Below are 17,319 nucleotides of genomic sequence, written 5' to 3'. Positions count from 1 at the left end.
CTCATGAACACAACCCTATCGGTGGCCCAAAACCTTTGCACAGTACTGTAAATAGATAAACCATTGCTAACACCATTGCTAATATCGAAAGTACTGTTTGAGATTAGCCCTCCATGATTCAAAAGAAATAGAACAGAATAGACTTGGATTCAGTTCACCAACTGTGTGTCCTATAGCTTGTCCTTCTATTACATGCCATGCCATGCCATTGCAGATTAAAAGTGGCTTTGACAAGGAAGCACAATTAACTACTGTGGTATTGTCTGCTATTAAAGTCAGTGTCTTGCCAAGTATCATTTAGGGTTATGGGGGAAGGCGCTGCCCATTTCAACATGAATGTTCAATTTGTCTGGAGTGATTCTTGATTTATAAATAGCTGATACCAATTAAACTTGCTTCAAATAGACAGCGTAGAAAATGCACAAAACCAATTATGATTCAGTCTTTATTTGGGTCTGTAACATCAGAAAATAGAGGGGAAATGTGGCTCATTATTTTCCCTAAGTCAAAGCAGCTGTTTGCAAATGTCCTTTACAGATTAAACACAAAGATAATCACTTGTCAGATTTCACTTCAATTACAATTAAACCAAATTACCAAATGTTATGAAAATACTCATTACAGGGCAAATCAGAATGGAATTTCTTTGGGTTTAAAGAGGTGTTACATTACTGTTGCCAATCCTATACGTATGTATGAATGAATGAATTTAATAATTTGATTATCAATGTTATTCATCCATCCTTCCATCTTCTGAACTGCTTATCCTCACGAGGTTCACAGGCGTGCTGGAGCCTATCCCAGCTGTCTTTGGGCAGTAGTCGAGGTACACCCTGAACTGGCAGAGCATACATACAGTAGATCAACAACCATTCACACTCACACCTATGGGCAATTTGGAGTGGTCAATCGACCTACCATGGGTTGGAATGTGTGAGGAAACCGGAGGACATGGAGGAAAGCCACGGAGCCACAAGGAGAACATGCAAACTCCACACAGGAAGGCCGAAGCCATAATTGAACCCTGCACCGCTAAACTGTGAGGCGGACATGCTAATCAATGTGCCACTCTTCCGTCCAAATGTTATTCAATATAAGTATTAAAAAAAAAAGTTGTCGAAGGGAAATGAAGAGTTCAAGTGAAGATTTAGGTTTTCAATTGTAGTGTTTCTTTCTGCACCCTGGATGGCACCCATGTTAAATTGAAGAAGAGCAAATGTGACGTGACACATATCACAAAGGTCTTCTATGCCTCAAATGTGTGAATAAATAAATATAGGACTGACCATTGAGATTAGAATATCACCAAGTCCAGACAGTAATTGCTGCCCATTCTGAAACTCTGTAGCCATCAAAAATTTCATTTCCAACAGGTGAGCTAAGCGCACTTATGCTAATGCTAGTCCTCTGCATGCTGTTACTTCATTCCCACAGGCAAAGCCAATGTTTGGTCATTGAAAATAAGACAAACCGTTTTCCTGAGGCTAACTTTTATTGTCAATGCCAAAACTCACAGCCATAAATACGGAGCATATGTCCTCGATTTTCTTATTCATTCAGTCGTATGATTTAGCCAATCGGTTCCCAGAGTGCATTGCATGCCGCAAAGTATTACATTAATGAAGTTAGGACATAAATCCTTGTCATGTCGCCTATCCTGTTACCAGTAGTTGAATGTGTCATGAAAGTTGACATTGTTTTTCTTTTTTTTTTTTTAAACAAACTGTGACTTTATGTTGTGTGTGTAATAGTGACATCCAGATCAATGTTGCCTTATTCATTGCTTGTTAAACACACTGGTATATAGAAAATGTTGATATTGTGAATTTATTATTGGTAAATTAAAAAAAGTAAAAAAAGTAATGGTAAAAGTAATGGTCAATTGTTGGCTAAACTGAATGCATATGAAATAAAATTGTGTATGCTTGCTGAAAATGCTAAGGATACATAAAAGTAAAAATGATCTGTAAACATTGGTCATTTGGCTTATTATTTTTGGCTGACACAATCAGATGATTTTATTGACCGACCGATTAACCGGTAAGGCCCTTATATTATTATAGTATTTATTTAGGAAAAAATAAATTTCAGAAAAACTGGACCCTCTGAGCTCAAGCACAAGCCACAATGGACCTTTAATTAATCCACTCCATATAATGATGTAAATCCAAAACATTTCAAGGTTTGTGAATGTCATATAATTAAGTCTTAAAAGAAGTAAAGTGTATAGTGACACATTTACTCACTATACACTTTACTTTTCTTCCCTTTTTTAAATTTCTACTAAGGTAAATTTTAAGAAGATTTTTTACCATAAAGTATTCCTGAAGTGTATTAAATATTTAAGGGTAAATATAGTACATCATATGAAGTTTTGCATGTTGTTCATATATATAGTTTTTGATCATAATTGTGGCAGTCTATAGTTCACTTCATATCATTTTATATCTTGTGCTTCCGACTTCTGCCTGGCATTCTCTGTCTCTGTCACTCCTATCGTGATGACTCTTCTCTATGTGATGCAGTGCGTGAGATATTTTTGCACCGTTGTCTGACACCTCAGTGTCTTACAGAACCGTCAGAACATGCAGAAAGACTTAAAAAAAAAAATATATATATATATATTTTTTTAAATCTGATCGAGAAGGAGTTTGCCAGTAGAAGGGTGAGCAGAAACTGTCTCCCTAATGAGAACTTGCTTGCTACAGGGTGCTGGATTTAGCAAAAAAAATATGAGATTTTAAAGAAATACTTTTACTAGGTCCTCTGACGAGTGGTTGTGACCTTGCGTCACGTTATACTGTATAACACTGGTCAACACATTTTTACTGAATAATAATGGTGGTCAACTGGTAAATGTCAGCTCACTCAGCATGGCATGAATATTGACATAGTACTGTGGTGAAGTTCGACTCTCCAGTTCGTCATGGATGTTGGAACAGCCACTTAACATCTGAGATGCAGATGTGGACGGCAAGGTTGACACATACTGCCAATCTGAGCTGGTGTCTCGTTTTAGGACTAAGCATAACAGCATTAGCACAAAGGACACTCATGATGCAGAGCAAGAATAGGGGTCAAACAGTTTTGGGAGAAGTGTTTTTTTTCATGGAATGTGTTGAAAAACACACCATGAATAATATATTAATAATAATATTCTGTTCTCATATGAAAGTGTGCTTCTATGGAATTCCAGTTGCAATTAAGATTGCATCTTATATACCGTATTGGCCCGAATATAAGACGACCCCGATTATAAGACGACCCCCTCTTTTTCAAGACTCTAGTTTGAAAAAAGACTTTTTGAACACCAAATTTAATTTTTATACAGAAAATAATTACATCTGAAACAAATGATTATAACAGTATATTCGAGAGAAAAAGCATGTTATTTTGCCTCATTCAAATCATGCAAAAACTGTCTATCACATCTTAATATCTGAACATTTAAATATGTAAACTAAAGTGCAATCACATTTGTAAATGAATGGCTTCTGGTTTTTGAAATGTAAATAAACCAATCTACTGTGATAAAACAACAACATTGCAATAACTGCATCAGGGCCGGTTCTAGGAATGCACATAAGAGGGGGCAGTCAGAAATGTGAAGGGGGCATTTTCTTTTTTTTTTTTTCTTTTTTTTTTTTTACACATTTTTAACACTGTTAGTGTTTTCTTCACGGCAGTTGTTAGCTGTGTGTCCAGATCTCAACCTGGAGAAGTGGATTGCACTCTGTCAGGCCTCTACACTAAGACCTGTCCAGCTTGGGTGTCCCACCTGAAGATTAAAGCTTCTGCTGGTATTGCTCTTAGCGTCACTGAGGCACGCAAACCCCCTGACCACAATAAGGTGGCAATCTCTCAGGGGGGGGGAACATATAATATGAATGTTATATTAACTATTATTTGAGTTGTCGTTAATCATTAGTTATATCACGGGTCATTACGACGAGTTTGGTGGAGTTTTTACTGCTTCTTCCAACTCCTACCGCGCTGACTGTAACTTGACACTCTCTGGCTGCGTCTTGCCTCATTTGCATACTCACAGTGATTGGATGTTTACGGAGGGGCGCGGAGTCCAGACAGCAGCCTGTGTGAGGGAGGACACACTGCACCGACATGAGAGAAGAGAGGGGGCTGATTAACGTGTGTTTCTATCAGCGGATCTTTCACTTCTAAAAGTTTGATTCGAGGGGGCAGGACATCTGTTTGAGGGGGCGTTGCCCCCTCTTGCCCCTGCGTAGAGCCGGCACTGAACTGCATTAACCATCAAAGTGAAGTCTAACTAGTCTTGAAACAAATCTGAATAAGGAAAACATTGCAATAAAATAATGCAAACTGCTACCGCTATTGTTGGGGAGCCTGAGGACTGTATAGGGTTGGCTCGGATGGTTATGCTCTTTTCACCCCCGGGTGTCGGTCAGAACACAGGAAGGAAGACGTAGTTCATTTTTGATTGCTTTACTGAATTATTGGCAAATAATAACAATAAATAACCATAAATGAAATACTCTCGGCAACACACCAAACATAAGTCATCGCTCGAGACAACAAAATACATTCGCTGGCGACCGTTAGTCGCCGTGCCGCTGCGTAACGGCTACTCGTCCGATGCGAGGCAAACTTAAAGGAGCGCGCCGGAGCTGTCAATCAAACGGCGTGCACACGAAGCAAACCGCGAAAGGACAAACGGCAAAACGGTGGACAGTAGTAACAATGAAATCTATATACTCACTTTGTGTCAAAGACGCACACGATCACAGCTACATACTCAATCGATTATGAGCGCGCCGGAACTGTCAATCAAACGGCGCGCACACATGAAGCAAACCGCTATCGGACAAACGGCACAACAGTGGACAGTAGTAACAATGAAATTTATATACTCACTTTTCGTCAAAGACGCACGCGATCCCAGCAACATACTCAGTCGATACCAGCAACCTTTAACTTACCGCTGCGCACAAGTGAAAATGGGTATAATGTCTAGACCCCGAATATAAGACGACCCCCACTTTTTCAGTCTTATTTCAATGCAAAAAACATCGTCTTATATTCGGGCCAATACGGTAAATAAATACAATACAAATAAACACAAAAACATTTCACAAAATTATTTTCTTACATGTTGACTCATTTTGACTTACCTTGCTGTACTAAATCAATTAGCATTATTTTTGGATGCAAGCCCACGCTGTCTAACTAGAGCAATACCGTATTTTCCGCACTATTAGGCGCACTTAAAAACTGAAATTTTACTCAAAAAAAACACAGTGTGCCTTATAATGCAGAGCGCCTTATACATAGATAAATTGATGAATTTGTTGATCCATACTGGTTGTACACAGCGCTCTGCCAAAATGTTTCAGTACGTTTTAGTACGACTAGTAAATTACAAGGTCGCATCACTTCCCAGCATTATGGCAACCGTGGTCAGGGGGCGTCACTGAATAGCTGTTGTACTCGCGAGGCTATTTCATTTCAAAATAGGCTGTTCCGTTAATGTTTTTTTTTTTTTTTCAAAGTCAAAGTCTGCTTTATTGTCAATTTTTTCACATGCCAAGACACACAAAGAAATCGAAATAACGTTCCCACTATCCCACGGTGACAAGACATAGTACACAATATACATACAAGTAAACAACACAAAAAAATAAAAACAAGAAGGCACAAACAATGAATAAATAAGAGTGATGAATAAATAACTTTTCGAGTACGTTTACGGATCAATATCCAACGGAATCATAAATAAGCTGCACCAATGTGTTAAATCAGTCTTTAGTCGGTTCAGATCACTTTTATGGGAGAGAGTTTGAGAAACGTGATTGTTTACAGGGGGCTGCCACGACACTTTGCTGAGGCTCATGGGAGTTTGCGGGCGGCTAATGCTATAATGACAGCTGCTATACGCATGAGGCTATTTCATTTTAAAATAGGCTGCACCGTTAATGTTTCGAGTAAATTTACGGATCAATATGGAAGGGAAACATAGGTAAGCAGTCCCAATGTGTGAGATCGAACTTTAGTCAGTTCCGATCATTTAATAGGAGATAGTTTGAGAAACGCGATTGTTTACATGGGGCTGCCACGACACTTTGCTGAGGCTCATGGGAGTCTGCGAGCTGAGGCTCATGGGAGTTTGTGGGTGGCTAATGCTATAATGATAGCTGCTATACGCACGAGGCTATTTCATTTCAAAATAGGCTGCTCTGTTAATGTTTAGAGTAAATTTACGGATCGATATGGAAGGGAAACATGGGTAAGCAGTACCAATGTATTAGATCAAACTTTAGTCAGTTCTGATCACTTTTATAGGCGATAGTTTGAGAAACGCGGTTGTTTACTGAGGGCTCATTGGTTATTGGCTAGTGGATGCATACGGCAACCCTAGTCAACCTCAGTTTGTTGCAGTATAGCTTCTATTTTATGCACCTTTTAATCCGGTGCGCCTTATATGTATATGAAATCATTTCTGAAATAAAAAAACCAATGGGGGTGCGCCTTATAATCCAGTGCGCCTTTTGGTGCGAAAAATACGGTAATTAAAAAAATTGGAATGGATAAGCAAAAGATCCAAGATCATTGCTTAAAAAATGACAGTTTTATTTTCTCTTATCTAAATAGGGATAAACCATTATACAGATTTTTATATGTTGGGATTTGCAAATGGGAAAATAGTTGACCTCATCCACTGCTGGTAAAATTACAATGGTTCTATATTAGTCTTGATCTTGCAGTTCATACTGGATATGTTTGGTAGGACTGCATGAAAGTGTGTGATGCTTTCTGTGGCCTGCAGAAGATGCAATAAAATCCTTCTGTCAAGAGATGGGGTGTGAATATTTGACCCTAGGAGGCTAAATAGACTGGACACGCATACTGAATTACTCTGTGATCCTCTCTCAGGCCGCATATCCGGTGTGAAATCTCAGTGACATGTTGCAGCATACCGATAGTAACACCTGTCCATCATCCGTCAGCAGAGCTGTTTGTTCGACAAATGTCACTTTGCATGACTGAGGCACATTTGAATATTTTGATGTGGAGTCTGCTGAGCCCACAGCATCATGCCATCTCAGACTAATGAACTAGTTAATGATCACATCCTCCTGTCAACAAACTCGATACTACACTTTCAATGGCAAATGTATTGGTCTATGTAAACTAATCAAAAGCCTACAGTTTACCTGGCGAGAACCACAAAGAACAGGGAGAACGAACATGCAGTAAATTACAGATAGAATGGCCTGCACAGACTTTTAAACCCAGAACATAACCCACATCTTTTGTATCAAATAGAATCCTACATTATATATCATATAGATAGGAGGATTAGCTAGAGTATGACAAAATAAGTATAATTCTTTTTTTTTTTTGAATGTCAAAACAGAATGTATCGTGATGGTGAGAAGTAATCACCCTTCAGTCAAGATCACGCTCTAGACACCATTAGGATGCAAGCTCTGGAGTTGTGAATAAGTGACTGAACGGAGCTCAGCGGCAATCTTTGATCTGAATCAACACTCTGCTACCGTGCCACTGCGAGGAGTATGGCTTTGCATACTAAGCATGAGCAAAGAACAGTTCTCTACTCACATTCACTCCCTCACACTTTCATCATTTATGCTGTCTACATGCCACAGATCTCCTTCGGGTTTCCCTGCATTGCAGTAAGAGCTTTTTTTTTTTAACGGGTCTAGCCCTAATTTGACAGCGAAATATAAATGGAACATTGCGCTCTTTCAGGATTTCAGACCAATTATCACAGAACAGGATAGCAAACTCAAGAAAGCAATTCCACTCTAGAGAAACAATTACAATATGGATGAATAATTACAAATTCAGATGTAGTAGTGGCATTAGACTGAGGGACTTTCCAACACCTGTTTTGACAAAGTATTTCTTGGTTGGTGGAAAGGCAACATGTGAGGGATTACTGCATGATCACTGGATGGTTTGCATTGGTCACCTAACTATCAGATGTTTTTATTGTGTGCGGTCATAAATGATGCATTTGTATCATGCTTTGAATATTACACAACTTATAGTGTGTATATATATATGTATGGCTATATATATTTTAATTAGTATGTCACTATTTTGTTGTTGACTGAATTTGAGATCTAAACAAAGCCAATCAATTTAATCTCCTTCAGTTTTGACATTTTATTTTGTAACGTGTGTATGAGCCATTTCTGCGTTAATGTAATTTACCTCCATGCCACTAGAGGGACTCCAGTACAGTACCATTATATGTATTTTTATATGTATTATGTATCATATCATATATGTATCATGCATTATACTGCGAAGTCTATAAAATTCGCGGTGAATTTACGGCAATATATGTGATTTTTTTGGTTGCTTTTATGTTATGAGTTATTTGCCGTGTTGTTTGATTTGGATAATAAACCTGCACGTCTTCACTTTACCTACACCAACCGAACTTTCTGTCTGCTTACTACGTCAAATACAAAGGCACACGTCCTAACTCCGTTCATCAGCCCTGGGAAGCGACTTTATAGGGTTTAGTCACTTCAATGTGTTTATTGTGCACTCACAGTTTTGATGTCTCGGCTGGCAGGAGTTGATCATTTCAAACAAAAAAGCTCTGAAACTAATGACAGATTTGTTGACTAAAATGTTAATCCAAATACATTTCTGCTGAGAAAAATCATCCCAGCTGCTCAGAAACAGTCAAAGGGATGAACATGAGTCGGTGTATTATGAGTGCACTGCAATCCTGTCAGCAGTTTGATTTAGAGAAGAAATCACCAATGCAGACTTTTATGATGAGTCATGTTGAAGAATGGGTTATGGAAAATGTCATCATGCCAAACCTGATTTTGCTCCTCAACAGCAACACATAGCTAGAACGTACTGACACCACAATCGTAACATCCTCATGTTTTTCGTCAGAGCTGCAATGGAGCCATGTCTTGCAAAGGTTATGATTTCATATGAATTGTAGTGGTTCAAGAAAACTGATCTTGCCTTTGGCAAACCACAGGAAATCTGTTTTAGTCATAAGGGAGTTTATTGTGAACACGCTGGAATAGAGTCTAGTCTAGTGTCTCCATCTCCCATGACGTGGGTCAAATACTATCACATGCTACACATTGCTGCTGTATTTGACCTTGTTACTTAAAGAAATTACAAAAATAAGTTTGCGGAGAACCTTTGTGGAGAAAAAATGCTGGCCTGAGGTCATTTGTGATTGCTGTATAATCAACTTGCTCACACAAGAAATATGGCCCATCGGTTGCCCCATTATGACTTGCAGTATCAAGTAACTATATTAATAGATTTGCAGTCAGTTGGAATTTAAGTATCCTGCTAAAATACTCAACAACACAAGAGGGCCTGTTGTTTTTACTGTCCACCTGTTTCATGTCTGTCATCTCCTCAGAGCACAGAGCTGCCGTAATGAGCAGTATGAGGACAGGCCGCGCTTGGCATAGATTCACATGAAGATTACATTTGATAACCTGCATTTACAGATTAAATATACAGTACTTCTAAATCCTGTGCCTATCCATTAAATCTTAAAGGGGGCATAATAAGAACATCAAATGGTCAACCCCTGGCTTCAATTTGCATCATCCCTGTTTGTAATGCTGCGCCTTCCGTTCTGTCAGTTAAAGTCATTAAATCATGTTTTATCTCGCGCAATTAAAACTCAACAAGGCTCAAATTCAAACTGGTTCTCAGAGACAGAAGAGGCACCTGGGTGAACATAGACACACTCACCCACACACACAGACTGCATTGACTCATTCATGCTTGATCTGGAATGATGATATCATTGCCAAACCGTTAACATCCTAAGGTGGTGGGAGCCAGGCAGCCTTTGTCTGCTGGTGGCTGTTATTGCATTTGGCTGAAAGCGTAGTGTTAGGATGTTGGAATGCTCAGCAATGGGCATGAGCCAGTAGAGTCCCTGGCATCTGCTTCCATGGTAGTCCCCCCCGCTACAGCCACATTTGTAGGCTTAGATGGAAGAGTGGGGCAGAAAGACAAAGAGTGAAGGACAAGCTGAACAATTGGTAAAGACAGAGGTAAAATAACGGTCACTTTCTAAGTTCCTCCCACACATAAATTGAGGCCGAAGTGTGTGTGTGTGTGTGTGTGTGTGTGTGTGTGTGTGTGTGCAAGTGGGTGTGCGTGTCTCGGTGTGTGTGTGGGAAAGTGTGACGCTATAAAGTAGCCTTACAGTAAATCTCAGCCAACCTTTTTCTCAGTCACTGAACTGCCATTCATCTTGGATGTTTGCCTGTTTGTTTGTAACGGATTATAAGGCGCCTGAACTAATGAGTTTAAGTCTAGAAACTTAAAATCACCCCAGCAAGACTGAGGTGAAAGGGAGGCGTAAAGCCAAAATAATGGGAAGGAGCTTCAAAGTGAGACACAAATTATCATAGGTGTGCAGTTTCTGCAATCTAGAGAAAGAGTAATGTGGCAGCATTTAGCTTCTGACTTTGACTGCAAAGAGACAGAATTAAATGTGCCCCACATATGCGGTGAAGAGGAGGAGTTCTTTTGGTTTCAGGCATCGTATGAGCCCGCATAAGCCCAACTAAACAGGATTACACTCAATTTACCGTGGCCAGGCTGAACGCTTGTTGTTTTCAATCAGACCATGACAGTTAATTTGGTGCAAGGTTCCATCTTGCTGTCAACTGACTAAACTGTGAACTAAATTCAGGCAGGACTGAGAGCAACCAAACTGAACTGTGAACTGTGAACTTGTGTCAGTCTAAACAAAATAGCTCTAAGTGGCCACTACACACTCCTCCTGTGAAATGTGATTCATGCACCTTGAAAGTTCCAGCAACAGAATATATACTGAACAGAAATGAAGGGATTCATCCTAGTCGAGAACGCACACCCACATACATCTTAACTACTCCATTTGAAAAGACATGAATAGTCGTGCTTTGAAAAATGAAAGGAACTAGTATTATACAGTATGCATCCATCGACTTTGGGCAATATGCGAGGGACACCCTGAACTGGTTGTTAGCAAATCGCAGGGCACACATAATAGACGAACAACCATTTGCACTCGTTTCTCTCTCACACTTACAGACTATTTGGATTGGACAATTGGCATACCACTTTCCAAAAAAAACCTCTTACAAAGACATCTGTACTACTGTGTCGCATCACTTTTCCTTTGAACATACGTAACTAACCGTTTGGGAACTGCGGACTCGCTGTGGAAGCTTTGTAGGTGGAATTCTTTCCTATTTTTGCTTGTCCGACTTCAACAGTGCAGAGTCCCCATGGTTGCATTTTGCCCTTCATATTCAACCAAGCTTTTTCAATAATAGACGGCTGGCAGGCCACCAGCCTAGTACTTACTTTGTATTTAAAACAGGTGCCTTGGCACGACAAGTTGGAAAACACTGATCCAAACATTACTCACCAAAATTAAAGTTATTGAATAAGTCCTTTATGATGCAAAATAAACAAGGTGTAGAAGAAACATGATGATGACGATGATGATTATTATTATTATTATTGTCCATTTTATGATAATTATACATGAATGAGCTCAGCTCAAACATAAAAAAGACTTCATCTGTTTATTCACAGGACACACAGACACACAATTCTCTTTATTGAAAACATCACAATAGGTTTAAAATGAAACGAGATGTGCTGTAACCATAGTCTTTCAGTTTTAATTTGCGAGAATTTACATCCAAATCAGGTAAACAGTGTTTGAATGATCACAGTTCATAAATGTGCCTCCCAGTTTTTAACAACAGGGTCGCATGCGTCTAGCCACTTTCCTATATCATATCCAAAACAACTCAGTCATGAACATATCAACTTTCATCGAGTTGTGATTCCAAGTTGTCTGTTTTATGGACATACAATCTTGGCTTGGATTTATAAAGACGGTTGTGGCGTTTTACAATGGTGGATACTGGAGCTAGGATACTGGAGAAGCATACGGGGCAGGATGTGCCCCACTACAATACGATTTGCACATGCCTAAAAGTGTGAATCATGAGGCGTCGCCATAATCATTTCAATTTTTCATAAATCGGCTGCATTATCAACATGGAACATAGTTATTCAATGTACATTTCTTTTTTCAGAGTATCCGTACAAGTTTTTTTTTGTATACACACATGATCATATCATCTGCACAGCGACTGTTCATGATGCGTTAAAAGGGCAACTTGGGAAAACGTGCTATGACATGTACAACAATAGCTGAAATGTTTTCTTGGCTGTTAAAGTGTGGGAATTACAAAGGGGACAGATTTGGAAAATACAGGCACTTCAAGATTCAAGATTCAAGATTCAAGAGTTTTTATTCGCCATGTTTGAGCGTGCCAAACAAGGAATTTGACTTCGGTAAAACACACCCTCTGTTCAACATATAGGTGACTAACAACACTCAGGACTTGTCCTGTTCCCTCCTTAACGATGCCCATACTTACAGAATAGCTTCCTTTCACATTTCTGTCTTTCTAAGAAATTTAAACCGTATACAACACAGAGATAGCTAGTAGTGAAAAGTAATGAGACACAGCTAAGGCAAATATCACAGGCGAACATAAAGGTATGGTAGGCCAGGTAATCACTTGACTGAGAAGGAGATAAAAAGGTCCAGGATATTGAACACGGTCTAGAAACATGCCTGGAGAACTCAAGTGGGATTTTATCGCAGTTGGATGTAAATTGAATATAAATTCAAGGTGTTTTTTTTCTTTTCTTCTTTTCTTCAGTACAGAGACCACAAATGGGGTAATGATAGCGAAAGGAGATCATAGCCATTTGAAATGTTAAGATGGAGCAGTCAGTTCCTGTTTTGCTGCTGGCTGGTTAGCATTAGACAATCAGGAAAGGGGTGAAGGTCTATTGCAGTAATATGATAATGAAAAAAATACATGCCACGCATATTTATGTGTACACTCAATATAACGTTCTGCTTCAGCTTGTACATTGTTGTTATCTTTGTGTGAATCACAATATGGTTTGTCACTAGTAATAAGGCTAGAATTCTTTTATTTTTAGAAAATGTAGAATGTGAGGTTATTGTCGGTGAAATACAAATTCAATCAGTTGGAAGAGAATCAATCAATTTGAGCTGTCAAGGTAATTCATTTTATTTACATATTTGCAATGGTCATTTCATAAGGAGTACGTCTATGGAATACAAAGAAGCATTTGGGAACTGTGGATAAGTCAAAACATCCTTACAACAGACATCTTTTTGAGAGCCAAAAAATAAACTGTTTGTTTTGATCAGACACTTCAGTGGAGTTTATGCCAACCAACTAAGATTCCAGATGGTTTATTAACTCTAGAAAAAAATGCACTTAACCCTGGCTTTGCTGCATTTTTCCTGTTTGACACATTCACAAATGTGCAAGTGTTCTATGGAACGCTTTTACGTTTATGTAAATCTTCAAAGCTTTGTTTTTGTAGGCTTAAACTATACTGTCTGTCGCAGTTTGTTTAATTTTTCCCAACATCAATTCTGACATATTTGCTTTCTTAGACATTTGGAGTACAATCTAACTCGTGCTCTGTGGATTTGGCTGTGATTCCATTTGTCTTGATTGACCAAAATGGAGAATGTGAAATGGACTAAAGATTATGAATTGGTAAACATTCAAGTAACTGTTGGTTTGTTTTCTTCAGGCCAAGGTTTCATTTGCGCTATTTTTCATTTTGTATTTGACAACTTCTGATTCTATGAGAAGGGAGTGTACCTGTTATTTGAGCAAGAGAGGATTGTAATTAGTTTATGGATGTACTGTATATGTTTACTTACAGTATGTATTGTAGTTTGGTGTGATTTTGTGATGTAATGATTCAGACTGCCCAAGTTGCTAACCGGTCAATGACTGACCTGTCGTCTGCTACCGTCATTGCATAGGTTGAAAATAGGATATCTAATAGATGGAGGGGCTATTGGGACACAACCATTCATCTGCATGCATTTAGTGGTGGTCTATTTGGTGTTGGTTAAGGCTTAATCACAAACCTTTTTTCCCCTCAGTTAAGTTCTTCCCCAGATGTTCCTGCTCCATTACCGTCAAAGAAAACAGCTGTGTGTAAGTCAGGGTGTGCAGTTGGATCTGTGTGAATGTGTATGTTTTATTATTGTGTGCAGACCCCCAGGCGATTACTGAGAAACAGGAGCTTTTCGTCTCACCAAAGCAACTACTTCAGGTCAGAACGGGAATGCCACTATTATAAATACGGCCTGATTGTGCTCATGACCAACAAAAAAATGGTCTAAAGCCTTTAGCCTAACATAAATCCCAGAGAGCAAATCCCTCGTTACTGCAGCGCAAGCAGTTATGTTCATGGTCCTAATTTACACCCAGGAGGAATACACCCTTTAGATCTGCTTTATGCTGCTGCCTTATGCTTGGCTCAGACATCAGCTTCTTGCAAGGATCAGTCTCAAGAGTACTTCTTTCAATGTATCTCGTCTTCTCCGCCCAGCTTTTCACCACTGCACTCTCTCATTCCGTTCTTTTTTGCATCCAATTCAGTCTGGTACGCACTCGGGCTGCACGACAGTGGAAAAACATTCAATGTGCAATGTAGGTCTTGAGTATTACGATATCGATATTAGAACCCTTTTTTTCATATATAATTTTTTGTCATCTATCCATCCATCCATTTTCTGAACCGCTTTGTCCCCACGGGGGTCGCGGGCGTGCTGGAGCCTATCCCAGCCGTCATCGGGCAGTAGGCGGGGGACACCCTGAACCGGTTGCCAGCCAATCGCAGGGCACACAGAGACAAACAACCATTTGCACTCGCACTCACACCTAGGGACAATTTGGAGTCTCCAATCGGCCCTACCAAGCATGTTTTTGGGATGTGGGAGGAAACCGGAGTGCCCGGAGAAAACCCACGCGGGCCCGGGGAGAACATGCAAACTCCGCACAGAGAGGGCCGGAGGTGGAATCGAACGCGCACCCTCCTAACTGTGAGGCGGACGTGCTACCCAGTGCGTCACCGAGCTGCTTTTTGTCCTCGAATGAAATCATTTTTTTATGCGGCCAAATAAGCAGCCTCAATCCTTAGCTAATTAATTGTAATAGCAATTAAAATAAAACGTTGTTCAGTGTTGATAATGCCACTACTGTTCTATTTTTTGGTGATGCGCTGTTAACATTAGACATAAAAACCATTTCACATGAAACTTATTACACATCTTTGTAATACACATTGCATAGGCCATTATCGTGATGACAATATTTTTTCGCTGTATTGTGCAACCCTGTACACATATAATAATCTAGTCGATTTTAATCTTGATTCTTCTTTCCCAATGAAAAAGAGCAAGAACTGGTTATTTTAAGACTAACAAATTTCCTGTCCTTGGAAAACATAGGGCCTACAATTCTGAATAGTAAAAAAAAAAAAAAAATGGCTGTAACTATTGTCACTTAGAATGGAACACCAGTAAATGCAGTTGACTGGAGATGAAGAAAGAACAAAAAAATAACGGCAACTGGAAACAGTGCCAAACTCAATGTGAGATGAACATCATAAATGGAGGACCAACACGTTTAGTAGTTGTGTCAAGTGCTATTGTCAGCAATCTCACTACTCAGCTTCCAGTCATGCTGTAAACCAACCAGTCAGCCGTTCTGTTGTTAAGTACAACGGCAATCTCAATCCAGGAATACGATCATGATTTAACATGCTTGCCGTCAAATGCCATCATGCTCATGTTTCTCACAAGCGTGGAAACTGGTTAGGTGCAATCTATAACACCTATATTTCCGAAAGGTATATTAATTCTAGAAAGGTTATAGATTTGGGACCCTTCAAATGAATATCACTTTTGTCTCCATTACCTCAGAGCTGCAAATTGAAAATACTTTTTTAGAGCCCCTTTCAGTCAAATCATCATCATTTTTCTCTTTGTTATGGCGCCACTGCTCTGAAGAATAGGCACTTAAAACTTTGATTCATATTTCATTGGTTGACATTTTTCTTGATTGTTTGAGACACTCAACAATGTACAGTATATTGGGTCATGCTTTTTTTTACACAAGAATTCAAATATTTCCACTAAAATGTAAAAAATATATAAAACTAAAGATATTGGTTTTGCAAATGTACACAACAGCTTAAATTTACCTAACTGCCCTATTTAGAATACAGTGGAATCCTGGTTGATGAAGTTAATTGCTTCCATACAACAAAAGTTCATGAACCAAAGCATCTTTTCCATTGAAATTAATAAAAATATAACAAAGAATCTATTCCAGCCTCAGAATACATTTGTTTACCCTGTCCTTATGAGTTCAGTTGAAAAGAAATCCATCCGTCCGTCCGTTCATCCATCCATGCATCTTCAACACCGCTTATCCTGTACAGGGTTGTGGGTAAAAGAAATTCAGCACTTAAAAAATACAAACAATGGCCCTCATCTATTAACGTTTATGTAGCAATTTGTACGTAAAATGTGCGTCCATCTACATTCAGTGCCAAATCAATGTCAATGTATGTAGATCTTAATTTACTCTTTTAATGACCTGTTTCTTATTTATTTTGCATATTCAACCCTGCACAGTTCTGCACTGCAATTGTTGTATAAACATTAGGGTAAAAGCATGCTGGCTGAGAACGGATTATTGCATTTTCAGTTATTTCTAATGGGGAAAATTCCTTCGGAACTCAACGGCTTCGTTTCTCAATGCTTCTTCTGGAACGAATTAGCGTTGAGATTCGAGGTTATACTGTAATCAATTGCTGTGAACAAAGTCCTCATGTGGAGTCTCTTTTTAAAACACACAATTACAAAGGCTTGTTTAAAAAAACAAAAAACAAAACATGAGTTCTTTGTTTCGGTGTGCCACTGTGTGACATCCAAAAAGAGGAAACTGGATGATCTTCCAATTCCTGCTGTGAGTGGTGTTTCTATCAGATATGCACGGTGATTTGTTGAGCGAATGAATGTTATAATTTTGTGTAATCAGGTCTACAGGGTTATTTCTTTCCAATCTATGCATGAGCAGTAGCTTGACAGAAGTCACTGGGACTCTGAAGCTCTCGCATACTAATCGGAACGCTATCATCCATATTCATGCCATCCGTCTGTTCTCACGCTAGAGCGTTGTCTACGTGTGTGTGTGCACTAAGGAAATGGAGAGCTGTATTCAAGAAATAACAAAAAACAAGGCTAGCACATAAAATAAATGTGGACAAACTGTGTTCTCATGTTTGTAGTTCCATGTTGCGTTTGTAATGCTCTCTCTCAATATATATACATATATTTAGAAAAACCCAGCTACTTACAATAAGATAAAGACAAAAATATAT

The 17,319-nt window shown here is 39.1% G+C and overlaps 1 protein-coding gene across 8 annotated transcripts in view; it reads left to right on the top strand.

The window, feature by feature from the left end:
• The window catches only part of fat3a (FAT atypical cadherin 3a), a 173,107-nt gene that overhangs the window by 27,827 nt on the left and 127,961 nt on the right, over nucleotides 1–17,319 (top strand). For 7 of the 8 annotated variants that reach the window (XM_037268362.1, XM_037268359.1, XM_037268357.1 and 4 more), the window contains exon 2: nucleotides 14,141–14,199. The exons of the other annotated variant lie outside the window; for it this stretch is intronic. The gene's annotated coding sequence lies outside the window, so the exon portion shown is untranslated. The remainder of the gene's footprint in view (nucleotides 1–14,140; nucleotides 14,200–17,319) is intronic. 8 annotated transcript variants of the gene reach the window in all.

This window comes from Syngnathus acus, chromosome 13 (genome assembly GCF_901709675.1).
Source record: "Syngnathus acus chromosome 13, fSynAcu1.2, whole genome shotgun sequence".
Classification (NCBI taxonomy): domain Eukaryota; kingdom Metazoa; phylum Chordata; class Actinopteri; order Syngnathiformes; family Syngnathidae; genus Syngnathus; species Syngnathus acus.
Note: the sequence above shows the minus strand (reverse complement) of the source record. Positions and strands in the feature narration are given on the sequence as shown.